We start from the raw sequence: 20,036 nt of genomic DNA on the forward strand, positions 1-20,036 counted from the left end.
GCTGTCTACTTCCCAGAATTATCCTCTCTCCTTGTCCTGCCTATACTTCCTGCCTTGCTACTGGCCAATCAGTGTTTTATTTATTAACTAATCAGAGTGACACCTTTAACATACAGAATATCCCCAGCAATCCTATCAAATTACTCTATATTCTTGCAAGATTTTAGCTATTTACAAAATCAGAAACAAGACATTCATCTAAATAAAGAAATTTTTAAAACTTTAATTAGAGAATATGGGGGGCTGTATTATGTAATTTACTAAATTACTGTCATGTAGCAATTATAAATGTTTAGATAGGGTACATGGCATCAAATTACATCTATCTGAATATTGTTGATGTCAAAATCTCCATTAAAGTTTTTATAAAGTAGAACATACGATGTCTCCCTTATTCCTCTCATTTGACAAGAGAGAATCAAATGCCATGATGTGAAAGAATATTATAAGGTGGATGGTGGTGACACATGTCTTTAATTCCAACACTTGTAAGGCAGAGACATGCAGATCTCTGTGAGTTTGAGGCCAGTCTGGGCTTCAAAGTGAGTTCCAGGAAAGGCACAAAGCTTTACAGAGAAATCCTGTCTCAGAAAATAAATAAATAAAAGAGTATAGTAATATAAGTAATAAGTTAACATTCAAATATCTCTCAGAAGTCTTATATTCTAATACCAAGTAGTGTGACTATATAATATGTCTTACTGTTGGAGAGATAAGTGTTAGAAGAAATATTATATATGTTTTATATAGCAATTTCCTCCAAATAAAACATCTTGTCTTTAGAGGGAAACTCATTAAGACTTGGCATTTCCTACAGAGAGGTGAAATATTCCATTCTATAGGAAAGCTTCAATCTCAGGATGTAAACAGCTCAATAGTTTTAAGAAGTCATTGAAACAGATCAGATTCAATAGATCTCTCCTTTTATAAGAGGAGAGTTTATAAGTTTATAACTGCAGTTTATAAGAGCAGTAAGGGTTATGGTGAGATATTCTTTTTTTAAATTTTTATTTATTTATTTATTTATTTATTTATTTATTTATTTATTTATTTATTTTTTGTGGAGAGATATTCTTAGATCGGCCCAACTACTTAGGCGATGGACCAGCTGAGTTTCCTGGGAGACAATCACTGAGCGACAGGAAGTGGCTCAGGACAACTGAGATTCCTGGAAGAAAGCTCCTTCAGCTTGTCCAGCTGCTTGCAAGTATATAGTGAGCTCTAGGTTTCCAGCTTTTGTTAATAGTCACTCATGCCCAAGTGGGTTGGTCATATGTCTATCTTTGAGTCCCTTCTGCTCCTGTAAGTATCCCCTCACTCATACTCTTGTATGTAACCCCAATAAACTCATTGGTTCAATAATTTGGACTTTGATGATATGGGTATTTTATCTATTGTCTATTCTTTGTCTCTGGTAAGTAGGCCTTTGTTCACTTCTTGACAGAGATATTATTCAGCAGCAATATTTTTATGTATATGTACAAACACATTTTATGGCACTGGTTAAGCATTTCTATTAATTTACATTATGAATGGTGATTCAGACTTATAATTTAAAGTGGTAGATTTTAAATAGATAAGGAAAAATTCAACAATTTATAGGCTACAGAATAAGGGTGATCCAAAACAATTTAGTATATCTATAGCAATATTAAATATATTTAATATGAAATGGTACCATTTATTCATTCAAGAAAAAGCTTTCTCTGGAAAATAAAATTTGAGCTGGAGTGCATTAAATAAACTTCTATAATATTTGTAGAGAAAATAAGTTTAATGTGTGTTTAAATTATTCAAAGATTAACTGCTATTTACACTATAGTGTCTTTTTTTTCCAAGCTGGTTCTGAGACATGGGACACAATTATACTTCTTATTCTTCTAATATTTTTTTCCACTCTATGTTTACTGTTCTGTGTACATCAAATCAGATTCTCTGTGACCTGCCTAATGTCTTTCACCCTTTGGTTTGATTTATCTCATTCTATATGTATTTTCTCATCATTTATGAGCAGCTTCTAGCTATGTTCATGGATATCTTCCATCCTGTACTGTGCACTCATGTGAAAGCATCAGATGAACACATTTCTCAATGCCCACTTTATTACACCACTAATCTGAGCTGGGGTGCATTTAAAAAACAGCCTCAGAAGAGGATTTCACAACAAATTTACTTTTAAACACACACACACACACACACACACACACACACACACACACACATGCTGTCCAAGGAACACGCTGCCACTGGGGCCATGACAATCTGAGTGGTCTGAGCTGCCACCAGGTGTAATGGTGTCATTCAGACCTGGCTGGTGCAGAGGACCAAGTCTGGGGCCATGGTCCAACTAAAGCCAAGGTGTATGGTGTATGTTGCCACCAAATGTCATATGGAAGCCCAGGGTCAGGGATGCAGCCTGCGGCCTTATGGGTGTCAGTGTGTGCTGCCTGCAGAGCCACCCTGAATTTGAGTGGTCTGTGCTTCCACCTGGAGCAGGATGTTATCAGGGCCCAAATTGCTGCCGAGGACCATGCTTGGGTCAGTAGTCCAGCTGCATCTGGGGTCTGTGTAGTCTGTGGCCTGTGTCACCTCCGGGGGCCATGGGAATCATGCCTAATGGAATCAGAGGCCCATGCTGAGCCGGCCCTACCCTTTGCTGGCCCTGGGATAGTGCCCTTTTCTGGACACTGTTGCAAGAGAGCTAGTCCTGACCCTCATGGGGAAGATGATTTTCCATGCACTCTGGAGAGATGGCCCATGCCTCAACACCGGTACCTTTGAACTGACCCTGATGACATGCGGGTAGAGGAGCTGTCTCTGCCCCTCGCTTGAGGGGGCTGGTCCAGTGGACCGGACTGAGCAGGTCAACTACCACCCAGGCTCACAACAGAGCTTGTGGTTGGCCTACTCTAACATCTATCCCACTTAGAACCTGCTGGTGAAGGGACTCAAGCTGTGGAATGATAACTAGAGGATTTCTGAGAGGAGTTTGGGTGAGGATCCAGTGATGATAATATACCAGAAACCAGAGGACGTGAACCAGACAAATGACTCACTGCAACGAACATTTGCAAATAAAGCAGATTGGACAAAAGGGTATATATGTGACACACCAAGGCTCCCAATGACCAAGGTTGATGGAGAGGTGGGAAAGATGGAGAAACAAAGAAGTTTCTTTTTATTGTTGTTTTGCTTGTTTGTTTTTCTTCTTATCTTTGTTTGAATGATTGCTTATTTTGCTTCGATTTGATTTTTGTTTTAATTTCTTTTGGGTGGCTGCTGCGGGGGTGGGGGGAGGAGGATATGAGGGACTGGGAGGTGAGCTGAGTTGGGGCATGAGGAAATAAAGACAAAAGGAAAAAATAAAAAAAAAAGAAAAAAAGAAAGAAACAGCCGGGCGGGGGTGGCGCACGCCTTTAATCCCAGCACTCGGGAGGCAGAGGCAGGCGGATCTCTGTGAGTTCGAGGCCAGCCTGGTCTACCAAGTGAGTTCCAGGAAAGGCGCAAAGCTACACAGAGAAACCCTGTCTCGAAAAAACAAAAAAAAAAAAAAAAAAAAAAAAAAAAGAAAGAAGTAGCTGACAAATGTTGAAGATGCTATCTTTTTTCCAATGAGTATTTCTGGCTTCTTTATGAAAAATCAGTTGTCCATAGGTATATGGGTTTATTTTTGGTCTTTAATTCAATTCCATTGATCCACCTGTCTGTCTTTATGCTAATACCATGCAGTTTTTATTACAATAGCTCTGCAGTATAGCTGAAACCAGGGATGGTAATACCTTCAGAAGTTCTCTTATTGTTCAGGATTGTTCTAGGTATCCTGGGTATTTTGCTCTTCCATATGAAAGTAAATATTGTCTTTCCAGCGTCTTTAAACAATTGTGTTGGAATTTTTATGGGGATTTCCCTAGATCTGCAGATGGCTAATGTAGGATGGCAATTTTTAATATGTTAATTCTACCTATTCACAAGCATAGGAGATCTTTCCACCTTCTGATGTCCTCTTCAATTTCTTTCTTCAAAGACTTAAAGATTTTGTCATACAAGTCTTTCACTTGTTTGGTTATGGTTAACCCAAGATATTTTATATTGTTTGTGGCTATTGTGAAGGATGATATTTTCCTGATTTCTTTCTCAGCCTGACATTTGCAAATGGGGGTGGTGCTAATGATTTGTTTGAGTCAATCTTGTATCCAGCCACATCACTGAAGGTATTTATCAGCTGTAGGAGTTCCTCATAGAATTTTGGGCGTTTCTTATATATACTATCCTATCATCTGCATATAATACTTTGACTTCTTCCTCTCTAATTTATATCCCCTTGATCTCCTTTGGTTGTTTTATTGTTCTAGCTAAAACTTCAAGTACTATATTGAATAAATATGGAAAGAATGGGCAATCGTGTCTTGTTCCTGATTTAGTAGAATTGCTTTGAGTTTTTCTCCATTTAATTTAATGTTAACTATTGGTTTTCTGCAAAATGCCTGTATTGTGTTTAGGTCTATCTAATCTTGTATATCTAATCTCATCAAGAATTTTATTATGAAGGGGTGTTGTATTTTGTCAAAGTCTTTTTCAGCATCTAATACATTGGTAATTTTTTTCTTTCAGTTTTTTCATATGATTGGTTACATTGACTGATTTTTATATGTTTAAAAAATGTTTCTGATGTTCCTGGAGGTCTGCATATAGAAGAATGCAAATAAATCCATATTTATGTCCCTGAACAAAATTCAAATCCAAGAGGATCAAAGACCTCAACATTAAGCTAGACACACTGAACATGATAAAAAGAAAGTTAGAGAATAGCCTGGAATGGATCTGCACAGGAGGCAACTTCCTAAACAGAACATTGAGAGCACAGGAACTAACATCAACAATTGATAAATGGGACCTCATAAAAATGAATGCTTCTTTAAGGCATAGGACACTATCAATGGGACAACATGAAGCCTACAAAATGGGAAAAGATTTTTACCAACTTCACATAGAGGGCTAATATCCAAAATATATAAAGAATTCAAGATTCTAGATTTCAACAAAACAAGTAATGCAGTTTAATGGGGTACAGATCTAAACAGAGAATCCTCAATAGAGGAATCTAAATGGCTGAGTAAAACAAATATTCAACACCCTCAGCTATCAGGGAAACTGAAATTAAAACTGCTCTGAGATTCCATCCTTTACCTGTCAGAATCTCTAAGTTCAATAACACAAGGGACAACTCATGCTGGTGAGGATATGGAGTAAGGAAAACACTCCTCCATTGCTGCTGGGAGTGCAAACGTGTATAATCACTATGAAATCAATATGGCAGTTTCACAGAAAATTGAGATCTAATCTATCTCAAGATCTAGCTATGCCATTCTTAGGCATCTATCCAAAAGATACTCCATCCTGCCACAAGGACACTTGGTCAACTATGTTCACAGCAGCTTTATTCATAATAGCCCGAAATTGTAAACAACCTAAATGTCCCTCTACCAAAGAACAGATAAAGAAAATGGGGTTCATTTACACAATTGAGTATTACTCAGCTGTTAGAAAAAAAATGACATCAGGAAATTTGCAGTCAAATGGATAGAACTAGAAAAATGAAATTGTGAGCAAGGCAACTCAGAACCAGAAAGACAAACAAATATATGTATTCATGTATAAGTGAGTATTAGATATTAAGTAAAAAAAAAAAATCACACTACAATCTACAGACCCAGAGAGTCCAAGTAACAAAGAGGGCCCTAAGTGGGACACATGGCATCCCTTGGAAGAGGAAATAGAATAGATTTTGCTGGTGGACTGGTGGTGGATGGACATGGGAACAGGAGGGATCAGATTGGGAATAGAGGATAGAGGGACAGAGTAGAGGTAGAAATGTTTTAAGTAAAGCAGGTGTTTATGGGGAAATATGGAACCCTAGAGCAGTGGAAACTTCCTAAAACCTATGAAGGTAACCCTGGGCAGGACTCCTATTAATGGAGGATATGGAGCCTGAACTGGCCATCTTCTGTAACCAGGCAAGTCTCCCAGTGGTGTGGCTGAGACACCAACCCAGCCAAAAAAACTTCAACCCATATATATTCTCCCTGCAAGATGTGCTGAGGCAATGGTGGCTAAGTGCCCCTGGGAGTGACCAAGAAATGACTGGTCCAACTTGAGGCCCAAGCCTAGAGTGGAAACCAATGCCTGGCACTGCCTAAATTGCCAGGAGCTGGAATCTAAATGTTTCAGAGACCTACAGTAGCACTAAACACAAGTGAAAAAAAAGTCAGTGAAAGGATTCCCAATGAAGGGATTCTCCCATTCTTTTAATCTGAGTGGAATATAAACATCAAAGAGGCTTCATTCAGCAACTGATGGGAGCTGGTACAGAGACTCACTGCCAAACATTAGGCAGAACTCAGAGAATCCCACTGAAGAGGCAAAGGATTTTAGGAGCCAGAGCATTGAGGATACACACAGTCCACAGAATCAACTAAGCAGGGCTCACAGGGGATCACAGATACTGATGTAGCAATCATGGAGCCAGCATCAGTCTATGTTAGGTCCTCCACATGTGGGCTCTAGTTGTTTAGCTTAGGGTTTTTCTGGAACTACTAAAAGTGGGAGTAGGGGTGTATCTGGTTCTTTTGCACACATTGGGGACACTTTTCCTCCTACTGGGTTATCTCATCCAGCCTTTATATGATGTTCTGTGCCTAGTCTTATTGAATCTTATTATGGCATGCTTGGTTGATATCCCTGAGAGGCCTGATACTTTCCTAAGGGAAACAGAGGGGCAGTAGTTCTGGGGGAGAGAGGAGGTTGGGGTGGAAAACTAGGAAGAATGGAGGGAGGGGAAGCTATGGTAGGGATATACTATGTGAGAGAAGGATAAACAAAGGAAGCCAATAAAAAATAAGCTGCCAGCTGGGCGGTGGTGCCGGGTCCTGGGCTCGTTGCATGAGTTGGCTGTTTGAATCCTGGGACTTATGCAGGGACGCTTGGCTCGGTCTGGGAGGGGGGGACTGGACCTGCCTGGACTGAGTCTGTCAGGTCGATCCCGGTCCTCGGGGGAGACCTTGATCTGGAGGAGGTGGGAATGGGGGGTGGGCTGAGGGGAGGGGGAGGGGGAGGGGGCGGGGGGGGAGCATGGGAATCTGTGCCTATTATGTGGAACTGAATGGTGTTGTAAAATAAAAAACAAATAAATAAATAAATAAGCTGCCAAAGCATAAGTAGTATTTTTTTAATCTAATGGTACAAGAGCAATATATGGTTTATTTTGATTTAGTTTTAATTTAATTTAATCATCCAGGATAATTATCTTAAGTTTTACTTTTATTTTCCTAATAAAAATATTTAGGTGTGTTTTTGTCTTTACTGATTTCCTGGAGTCCACAAAATTTTTAATATTAACAGGCATCATTTAGTTTAATATTTCAAAATTATTTCTTGTCATTCCTTATTTTGAAATTGCATTTATATACATATATTCTTTATAAAAGTATGGACTTTAAAATTTTAATTTATTAATTGAAATAGTAAAATTCAAGTGCCCAGCTTTTCAAGGTTCTATTGTCTGTCATACTATAGAGCTCAGTGATAGAATTTCAGACACAAAACAGGATGAAGGCCTGCCTTAATATCCCCAGTTCTACTCTGAAACAATTGGTCTTCATCCATTTATTTCTTATGGAAAGAAAGATATGTTTAGTTTTCAAGACATCTCTAAACTCGCCATCCCTTTCATTCCTCAACTTCATATAATGTTTTACCTAGTTTTTCTATGATTTGTAAGCAAACATTTTTCAAATAATACAGGAGTAGCAAATAAGAATATTTATAAACTATGTATTTTACATTCTTTTTTCTGTAATAGGAGATGGTCATGTCTGGTCAAGTTTTGAATAGATCAAGTTCACTTACTAGTATTTCAAAATTTAATTAAAATATCAACAAATTCAGTGTTCTCACAATAATTACCGCTACTAAACAATATTATAGCTTTCAGTTGTGTTTATGCTTCATTCTTAAGCTAGTACAATTAACTTCAGGAAAAGTAGTGAACCCTTTCAGAAACAGGTGATATTACATGGGTTTTCCTGTGTTAGAAGTTTTAAAGATATTTAGAAGTATTCATTTTCATTTATTCTTTATTGGCATAATTCTTCCTTGAGGTTCATATCACAGTGATGATCTAGTTGACTAACAGCACATTCTTAGGGAACTGGCAAGCTTTCAGTTATTGAAGAAACCATGAGATAACATTTGCCAAGTATGTTTTTTTTTTTCTACTACACTGCTATCAATAAAGAAAATCATTACAATGCCTTTTTATAAGAAAAAAAAAACTCAAATGCTGTTTTGCTTCAAACATAGAATTCTGAAACAATTTAAAGCAATGATGTACTTTTTCACTTTGATTCATGAAGCAAATTTCATCTTTCCAATCTTGGAAAACACAAACACAACAGCACTATTTTCCCTGTAACAGGAATATAGATAGAAATTTGATTTATAATCCTTCAGTCTCCTGTTGGTTTTAAGTCATAAAATACTGTATAGCATACTGTGTACTTATGTACCTATTACTACTAGTGATTAAAGTCACGTATTTTGAGTCCAGAAAATATAATCAACTCATGGGGTACTGCACATTGAAAACTACTTTACCATGCTCTGGGCCAGGTATACAAAACATTTAAGGCAGTATAACTAAAACCATAAATAAGAATTGTGATTGTGAAATATAATAATTCATAGAAATATCTTGAGTATGAAGAAGCTGTGACATCAAAAAGTTAAAATACATAATAGAGAGAATATTATACTCATAAAAGAAAGTTAGGATAGCCATATTTCCAAGGAAACAGACTCCCCTTACATTCATGTGTTCAAAAATGAAGGCTTGTTTGTCCTTGAATCTACGAATTCCAATATATATGCTAAGTCATAAACTTGGACACAGTTCCATAAAAATTGTAGTCACAACTGTGGAAGACTAGTTGGTGATATTATGGGAACAAGTTGTGTTTTTATGTTTTATTACTTTACAACATTAAAATAGTGTATATTGAAGCTCCCTCGAAAAATTTACAGCTATATTAAGCTCTACATGGCTGACTGACTGAATAGAATGCTGTAATTGGAGGTCCTGAAAGACAGTTATGTGGATAAAAGTAGTTTTTCAATACTGACAACTTGAGTTAGCTTCCAGAAATTCACATAAATGTGGACGAATGCAACCATCTCCACAAAGTTGTCCTGTGGCTTCCACAAATATCCTAGCACATCCTCCACCCACAATCACACACATCCTCAACACAACCCCCCACACATACACACACTACATACATTTCATCATAATAATGAAAATTGGGTGTTGGGATCGTGAACCAATGGAATACTGAAGATCCAGTGTAAAGTTTTTTGGGGGTACCTTTAGTCCTGTTAGCAGGCAGTAGCCATTCATTTGCCACTATTGTGTTTAACCCAATAATTTTGAACAATCAGATATAACATTTGGAATATATTCTTGGGATACCACTAGCTTCCACCAACTTAAAAGCTAAGAGGGACATCAGCTAATATCTGAACCTAGAACAGACAGATAGAATTCTCTGCTGTGTCCTACCTATCAGCAGTTATCGACAATGTGTTCGATAAATGCATAGATTTATGGTTTTTCCCTTTTCTCTGAATGTGAAACTTCACAAAACTGCTTTCACATTGGATCACAGTATTTGATACAGCCTGAATCCATCTTAGCAGGAAATCACCCATAGTTGATTCAGAAGAGAATCAGACCTTGTGTTATTCTATTTGAGGTGAACAGTTTGTTTTACATGGACAACATGACTCCAGAAACAAAGACAAGAAAAATCAGAGCATTTGTAGGAGATCAGAATGGCTACTCACATAAATACTTTGTTTTCACATGTTGTCTCTTCATACTTTAGATGATAGAGTACATTTGGTTCACAAAACTTTTTGTAAAGAAGGAAATTCAGTTTTTCTCTTCCTGAGAATTTTTAGACATAAACATTTAACATTTTAATCTTACTATAATTTATTCAAATTCAAATGACAAGTCACAAGAAAAGGAATTTGTTGAAGAAAAATAATTTTGTATGTCATTTTTGACTTGGGATTCCTTTAACTGTCCCTTTTTTTTTTTTTTTTTTTACTAGATAAAAGACTGGTATTCGAATGCTTCAAACTCCTTATTATCACAATTGTATAGTCTTCACACCAAGCCCCACAAAGACATGGAAATGAGATGTTAGGTCAATATTGTTAAGACAAGACACAAAAATATCAGCAAATAGAATCTTGTGTGGTTTGAAATTGAAATGTCCCTGTTTGACTCATAACCCCAGTGGTGGCAGCATTTGGGAAGGTGGTACAACTCTTAGGACTTGGAGCCTTTCTGGAGGAAGCATGTTACCTGGAGAGGGACTTGAATTTTTACAGCCTTGCATCACTTCCTGTTTGTTCTCTGCCTCCTGAGTGTGAATGCAGTGTGGCCAGGAAGCTATTTCCTCCTCCTCCTCCTCCTCCTCCTTTGTCTTTATAAGTTTTTGCTTGTCTGGTATTTTGTTATAGCAATGAGGAAAGTAATGAAAACAGAATCAAACACGTGTGTGTGTGTATGTGTGTGTGTGTGTGTGTGTACATATTATTACTATTGTTCTATATCTCACACTGAATTTCATCTTCCACAACCCTATGGTTTGTTTAAGCCACAGACACAGGTCAAAAAAAAAAAAAAAACATTACAGAAAAATGCTTGAATGAAAACTGATCTATGAAATTCTCTATATCAGTTTATATTTTGCTAGCTGTAAGTCACATTTTCTTTTGGATATTTGATAATATCACAACAATTCAGATCAGCCATTCATTCCAGTGCCATGAATACAGGCAAGTTCAGCACTCCTGCCTATCTCTGTAGAACTGAATTAAAACTAGAAGCCTCTAGATTGAAAAAAGACACACCCCTATATTTTTTTTGACATTATTATACAGCAAAATTTAATTGTTCAACATTTTTCTTGACTTCCCTTCCTGGATTCCTTCATTATCCAAAAGATTTTTCTTCATATACTCTTTCTCCCACATCTGACTGGATAATTTTTAACAAAAAATGATGACTATCACCATAGTTTTCAAGAGTGATATTTCCTCCACTATCTTGTCATTCCTGAGGCACCTGAATCTCTGTTTTCCATAGGTTTTAGTATGTGAAATGTGACATTTTTATACATATTATATGGAAGGTGTTATGGAAACAGTATTCGTATTTTGTGTTTGGAAAGTCTGGATAGTAACTTAAGTAGAAATATTTGCACAATTCTATAGAGTATATAACAAAAGACACTGTGTAAGGCATTTAAATGCTCTCTTCAAGCTGTTAGGAGAGTTCAAGATTGTCAACATAATATGGAATATTACTATCGCCTTTGGTTGTTTCTGAGATCATGAAGGTAAGATCATTTTGCTGAAGATACACTATGCTTCTGACACAGGACTTGGAGGAACCACACTGGAACTGGCTTAGAAGCCTCTTCCCAAGGACTCCATCTCATAGTTTCTGAAGGTTATCGATATGGAAGCAGCCAAGTGAGAAAAGCAATCCATGACAATGTCCCCAGATACAATCCAGAGCAATGACAAGCATTTCAAGTACCATGCATCCAGTCTGAAGATTCCTCTCTCCTTAAAATAATTATTTCTCTAAAATGATCAAATATCACTTTTGAACATTGCTTTATTTTATTTATAAATGATTTGGCACACATTTATACTGGTGAAGGGTTAACTATATCTGTAATAAAAAAGAACTTGAACAAACTTGAAGCTTTCTATATCAATGTGAATTTTATAGCATTTAAATTATGAATTTGACATAAGTAAAATATGACAGAGGCAGTAAAAAAAGACTATACAATTGCAGAATAGTCTGGCAGATTTGAAAAGTCTCAAATAATTTATAATTTGATTCATCTACTTCCTCCTTCATACTGCCTTTAAATTTTTTATTTAATGTTTTAAGGGAAAAATTAATTATTAACTTTGCTCTCAAATTGATCATTATTTAATGTAATGATCAAAAAGACTGCCCAAATTGATCATTATAAAAAAAGTGTCAGCCATCTCTCCAGTGTGAATGACATTGCTCTCCCCACAATCTGTTCATCAGTGGTTTTTAATACTTTCCCTTCCTCAGTAAACCTTCTGTATATTTTAGTTGGTTTAAATCCTAGATGTATTGTGATAGACATTCACATTGAATGCAGCTGTTATTAAATTTCTTAACCTTTTCTATAATAAATAAATAGTTAAAAAATACTTGTCTTGTCTTTGTAGATATCAACTATTGTCAAGAATGATACTTGGAAGCCAGTGGACAGCAAAGCACAATTTCAAGTGCTACACTTACATTCTTTAGTAAATATCATTAAGGTGATGTTTAATAATAAGCAGGACAAATAGAAAAATCTGCCTGGAATTATATTCCTGAAGCTACACGTCTGGATAATTTTTCAAGTCTTCTTGAAATCTTTTGAACTTAAATTTCTCCAACAACTAAAATAAGAACAATTTATAGAGTTCATAGCAAAGAAATTATCCATTCCATTTAGAAATTCAAAGATCTCCATTAAATAATTCAAAGTAATTTAGTGTGATAATTTTCCTTGTATTTCAATCAATTTTTTGACATCAGTCTACTTTGTATATTTGGGTCTATGTATTTCTTTGATTATGATCCCTTGTGGGTTGTCCTTGATTTCATTTTAAAGAAAAGTACTTTTATAAAACTAGTGTTCTTTTGTGCAGTGTAATGTATTTCTGTATACCGATTTAAGGAGACTTAACCATTGATTTGCAAATTTATCTTTCCTTTTTTGTTATATTTTTTGTTTCTTCCATTATTTACTGCTTCTTGTCCATATATATATATACAAACATATGTATCAGTTCATTCTAGATTCTGGTCTACTCACAATAAAGTTTGTTAGTTTTTTTTTTTCTTTTTACCTTTTTTTTTCCTGATAGGGTTTCTCTGTATAGTTTTGGTGCCTGTCCTGGATCTTGCTCTGTAGACCAGGCTAGCCTCAAACTCACAGAGATCTGCCTCGCTCTGCCTCCCAAGTGCTGGGATTAAAGATGTGTGCCACCATCGTCCAGCTGAAGTTGGTTAGTTTTCTACAGGCTATTATTATTTTATATTTATCTTAAAATAGTTCTATAAAATTTTTCACTCACTTTTTAATTGACATTTGTTAATTAAACAAAAATACCTAGCAGAAAAGTTCTGTGTGTTCAGAGTGACTAATTTTGTTCCTCACATGGGGTTGTATTATCTACATTGTAGTCTAGTTCTCTGGTTCTCAGTTACTGCAAGGGTTGTGTTTTCTCTTGGCTTTATTCTAGTCTCCTCACCCATCTGGAAGGATCACACCTCTTTACAGGCTGTTTTCTTCTGGCTCTATATCATGATCTCATATTTGAAAACTCTTATTTGTTATAATTATTTTTCATGACTAATCGTTAAAATCAGTATAATACCAATGAAAATTCACTTAGGATATTGAGTTGAAATTGAAAAAAAAACTAAATTCAGTATGTACATTCTAAAAGATTGTCAAAGTGTTATTAATAAGAAGGAAGATGACATCATTTTTTTGTAAAACTTTCACAGTCAGGTTTATCTTGATATAACTCTATAACAACAGAATAAAATACAGAAATTTCAGAAATAAATATTTGTGGTTGCTTAATATATATGCTTTTTCACGTCTAAGAGCAATAAGGAAATAATAATCATTTCATATATGAAATGTTGAGAGTGATATTTTATCTTCCTTTTAAGAAGAAACAAAATCTCCATCAGTTTTCCCACAAAGTATTGAGTAAGCTGAAGATTTAGAAAATACTGTGAAGAATATTTTTAAGCACTCAAAACAGGGATTACCTTATCCAAAGCAGTTGAAATGAAAAGGCTACTGATTGAAGGTTATTTTGAGTTAAATAGGAACAAATGGAAAATTTTACTTGAGTTTGGGGGAACTGCACACTGGTAACTCCAGCTGTGGAAATTGAGAGGCAAGAGCATCTTGACAATTTTGATGTAAACCTGGCCTACACAGGAATTTCCAGTCTAGCCAGGATTACATAGCAAGATCTTTTCTCAATGTGCCAAATACAAAACAAAACAGAAAATAATAACATTTAAATTGAGTTAGTGCATACATACACATATTTTAAGATGTTTGCTGAGAATACCACCCCAGAACATGGATGGTATCAAAAAGACATCATTGGGTCAAGAAAGATAGTTACTAAAGTTTAAGATACCAATGCAAGGATATCATTAGTTAGAAATCATGATTCGTAAAGATTTGTCCTCTAAAACTAAAATTATCATGCAAATTCAATGACAGGAAACTGAAGTTGAGAAACACCTTGAAAGAGGCCAGAGACTGGTGAAATGAAGAGAACTGCTAATTCAGAAAAGGACTTTACAGACACACTGGGTCTCCTCAAACTTAAATTTTTTATACTTCACGTTCGAACCAATGTGTGTGGAGGGGGCATACCTGCATACCACAATGTGAGAATAGAAGTCAGAAGACTACTTCAAGGAGTCAGTCACTTTCTTCTGTCTATACCTAGCCATGGTTACATGGTATTTCTTCTATGTACACCCTGCTTACCATCATGATTTAATGTTGCAAGAGCCATTTTAGGTGGACTGGGGATAAATGGTGCAGGGCACTGGAATGACATGTACAAGGCTATGAGTTCAAAAGTCAGCAGTGCAAATAAAGACAAACAAAACAACAATAACAAAAAAAAACCCATACCTCTGTCTTTTACATTGTAATTTCAAGTTAAATAAAATGCATATGTATTTCAAATAATTCTAATTTTTGAGCAACCAAACTACGATACTCCTAGTGCTAGAAGCAATTTGAAATTCAGAAGACACTCTGTGATGCAGATGTTTGCCCTATATAATTTTTGCATCCATATAGACAGATCTTGAATGACAACTTTTTACTATGAATGATAAAGTCCTGATCTCTAGAAGCAGCACAGAGAAGCTAAGAAGAAGCAGAGTGTATGTCTTAAACCTCTGTGAACCTTCTACTAGAAACTCTCATATATTTGTAAATTCCAAGTCACCATCCACAAAGGGAATTCACATGGCTTCATGGTCTGAGTCTTACTTTTTGTCCTTTACAATTATGGACTCACTTTCTGCTTGTTATGCAATTGTGTGCATCTCAGATAAACATTAGTTATTTTCAATATTAAGAAGGACTATATGCCTACCATTCATTATCTAATTACACTCAATGCTTCTCACCGATATGAAAGCCAGTTCTTAGTCTGACTGCGTAGATTAGAAAGAAGAACAAAGGCAAATCAAATGTATGGCATAATTTTAACATCTGACATTTCATATGCTTTGAAGAATTGGATGTGGAAGATAGCTGGCTCTCTCTATCATGAGGATTGTGACATCCTGGTTGTACTCGATCAGCTAAGCTGTAAGAACTCTTTCTCTTCAAATCAAGAAATATCAGCTACAAGGAACTAAAGTTTTCTGACTACATTCACTTGGCTGTTTCTTCAACTTAACTTATTAATATTTCTCTGAAGGGGTGGATTTAAAAGTGCCATTGGGCATAAAATTTAAGGGTAATTCCCTGTTCTTATTCTTGATTGGGTTCTCAGAATAGTATTTAAGCTTTTCTTTTCTTTAAAAAAAAATAGAGTAGCGGACTTCTTTGAGTTCTGCTAAATGATTTGTTTCATTTGGGATTCACAAATTATAAACCCCATTTGTAGGAGAACAATCTGATCATAGCTGTTCTGCTCTGCAGTTTAAATTAGAATTTTGGAAATCTGAGGATTTAAATTAAAGCTCATGCCCAAGGTAACAGAAAACCCTGCACTCTACACTCATAGAGAGAGTAATTACATACAAGAACCTGAAATTAGGAACTGAAATTAGTGCTATATTCACTCAGCCCCAAAGAACAGCTATTCTTTTAGACCTCATAATGAAATGATTCCAGGTAAGATAATATACATGTCAGAGCCTCTGGGCTTGCTGCTCAGTTCTTATTTTCTTTTCTCAAATATACTGAATCCCTTTAACTCCTTTTGTTGGTAAAAAATGTTTTAAACTATTTATAGAAATGCAACGTTTGACAAAAGACTTTCTTTACATTTAGAAAGAGGTAAAATGTGCTACTTGAATAAATTTCAGTTAGTTTTATTTAGTATGCAAAATAGTAAAAAACAATAAGTAAATTATTTAACTAAATATGCTCATCACAATGGTGGAAATCTAATATTTTCATGTAAAATTTCTTACTATATGCTATATTATTTATGGTAATTAGTTTTGTAATATATATATAATATATCTACAACAATAATAACTATGATTATCTGGGTTCTTTTTAGACAGTTGCCATTATATAAAATACTTTATAACCATGGCACATAATTTTAAAGAGCATATCCCCTTACTGACTGACCATCATTTAAGACTAAAGTCAGTTGTGTTTCTTATACATTGATTTTAAGTTCTTCTAGTGTTAATTTTTCACTAGACATATGTCCAAGTTTGAAAGTAAATCAAGAAAAGCAAAGTACCAATGTGAGAAGGATGTAAAATTTAATCAGATTGACTTAATCCTGATATGGTAAGGCAACAATAACTAAATGTACCCACACTTGGAGAAATAGTATTGTAGACGAATTTCTAAATGGTCTTATTAAATAAAAACCACGGAGCCAAATATAGGGGTGAAAGCCTTAAAGATCAGGGAAATAAGGGAAAGCCACCAGCCTACCTTACCTCACCAACTCTGCAGCTTGCAAATGCGAGCTATTTCCTGTCTACCCATGCCTTTATATGCCTTGCTTTTCTGCTCTCTCATTGGCTCTTAGCCCAGCTACCACACTTCCTTGTCACTGCCTATCTGTAGAGACCTCCAGGTCTCTATGGTTGGTACTGGGATTAAAGGCATGCTTGTCTCTGTTCCCTAGTATGGCTGTGAACACAAAGAGACCCTGCCTGATAAGTGATCAGATTAAGGGCATATGCTCCCTGACTTTGTTTACTTAAAATGGCTGGCCTTTCCCCGCTGATCTCCAGGTCATAAAAGAAAGCAAAATTCTCTGAATATGGGAAAAGAACCTGGAGAGGAGAGGTGGCATTGTAGGGCTGGGAGAAGATAGCAGATGAGCAGGGTGAGAACCAACCAAATACACTATGGATATGTACCAAATAGCCAAAAACAACTTGAATCCATTAAAAGCCACTCATGTACTAAAGATCCTGGAGAACACTGGCTGCCTAGAAACTTGTTATTGGGAAAAAGTTGCTACATGGATAGAGAGAGCACACCAAAAGGAAAAGGAGAATTTTAGGAGGAAAGGAAAGTGAAGACCACTATGTCTTATGAATATGAAATATTTTGAGTTGTGTTGATGAAATATACTAAATTGCATCAAATTGCATTAAACACATAGAATAAGTCAATGAGAGGTGATGGAATAGCAATGAAGCTTTTTAAGAAAAAAAAAAAGCCAAGATCAGGTCATTACCAGTTAAACATAACATAAAGGATCAATATTCCCTCACTGTATGATCATTACTAATCAAACATGCTCTTTTTCTTGGGAGAATGCAACAACAACATTCTCCTTCAGTCTAATATAATTGAACTCACAATACCTTCCCTCTCCCTGTCATGTACCTGGAACAAACTCTCTTCCTCATCTGTGTTTCTACAGAAAACATTGTATGACCTTCACCCCACATTTGTGTTTGTACTTTCCTTACATGACGACATTCTGCCTCTCTTTTATTCTCTTTCTTCATTAGACATGTTATCTAACATGTCAGTTTATTAATTATGATAATTTATATAATATATAAACTATATATATTTTAAAATTATAAAATATAAAAATTTATCAAGTAATGATGGTTTCTAAGTGAAATTTTTTCTTATTTTTTGTGGAGTAGTTACTTTGTTTTGAATGGCAATTTCTGTTTTCCAATAGTTTTCTTTGAAATTAAAATATAATCACATAACTTCCCCTTTTATTTTCCTTTGTTCAACTCCTTCCATGCATTCCTTTTGCTCTCTCTCAAATGCATGGCCACTTTTAATACAATCATTTATACACATAATTTCTAAATATATAAATATAACCTTCCCATTCTATAGGTGTTATTTATATTTAAATAGTTTAAGGACAACTAACGCTCAGTTATCATTGCAGATGAGAGGACAGAAAGATCATAATAGCCAGAGAAACAGGAAATTGGTTGAGAGATTGTGTCTCCTATCAATGTCAGAGAAACTTTAACCATGAAATCTCATAATATGACTGTCTAAGAAATATCTGAAAAGAATTAAATGAATGGACATGCTAAGGTGAAAGGGGAAAATCTCATGAGTCCTCAATTGTAGACAAAAAATAACAACCAACTAAGCAATACTGAGAGTGGGAGAAATAATCTTCACCAAGAAGAGTCCTCTAATGAAGCATACAACACCCAGTGAGCTTGAAATGAATCTGAGTGTTAGCTTTGACTTTTCAATGAATGTTACATATAGAAGAAAGACTCGTGGACTCAAATATTTATGCTACTGCTAGATAAGAGAAACTGTAAAATAAGAATACCAAAAAAGTACCACTATATTTTTAATATCCCAAATATCATTGCTATTTATTCAGATTTATGCAATACAAATATTTGATATTTAAAACTTTCAATTTATTTGACATCAGGAATTTAATGTGAAGCACATACTTCTTGTCTATAATATTTCTAACACTGGCATTGATTCACTGTAATTGGCAGTCATAAAATTTGAATAATGTGTGTGCATTTTTCTATACAAATCCAAATAAGAACCACAGGTATTCATAGTTTTTTGTTAATTGTACACGTACAGATGGCCTATCTTCTCCATTTATCAAATTCTTTTATTCTTTAAAAGATTCACTGCAGACAAGAACAGTATCAGTTTCAAAGTCAAAGTCATTTAGTTATTGTTAATATATCTAATTAAGTCAAGATTTCTTACCATCTGCTGAGACTATCATTAACAAGCTAAATCAAAGCACCCAAGATAGATCTATGGTGACTCAAATTAGTTTCAAATAAAGATGGGTGTTACAAATTTATTTTTATCCTTCAACCATAAGTCATTTCTATGTATCAACTTGGCTGCACTTAAACAGAATAAAAATAGATTGTATTTATTAGCTATGACAAGGAAAGAAACAAAGGTTTTCAGATAATTATGAAATTAAAAACATTGGGATTATAGAATTTCAGCAGAATGGGTATTTCTGTAGCAAGGTGCTTATGCTTTGAGCAATAAGCAATGATGAAATACAACAACTACAAGTTAACATGTGCAACTCTTACTATTTTGTCTGCTTTGTTTTAGTGAATTACTAGGCACACAAAGTAGATGTCCCAAAGTTCACCTGAAGCAATTGCCCTGGTCTTCTTCACTGTCACCGTGCATGGAACGCTGGTCACAGTAAATACATTCTACGATGAATTCAGACATGAAGATAGAAAACACAGTAATGGACAAAAAGCAATACTACCAAACAAACCCTTTTCTTTTTTCATAGTTGTCCTTCACATACATATTTATACAGGGACTTAATTAGATATATTAACAAGTGCCTGAGTGGTTATCTGAAGTATTAGACTGGCCAAATTCATTGATTTAAAGAAAAGGATTAAATGGATGGTTTATATAGGTAATGGGATGAATAAGTCACAAATTTCTGCTTTGCCATATTGTACCTATAATCTATTATAATAATTATGCATTTAAAATTTGTTGAGATGCTGAATTGTAAAATATACTTAACATAATAAAATAAAAATTGGAAATAACAAACCAGATTAATTCAAATGTAATCATGAACCCATGTAAATATGCAAATTTAGTTTTGAGAAAGCTATTTTAACAAAAATAAATTCATACTGT

The sequence above is a fragment of the Peromyscus leucopus genome, chromosome 6, assembly GCF_004664715.2.
Source record: "Peromyscus leucopus breed LL Stock chromosome 6, UCI_PerLeu_2.1, whole genome shotgun sequence".
Lineage (NCBI taxonomy): Eukaryota > Metazoa > Chordata > Mammalia > Rodentia > Cricetidae > Peromyscus > Peromyscus leucopus.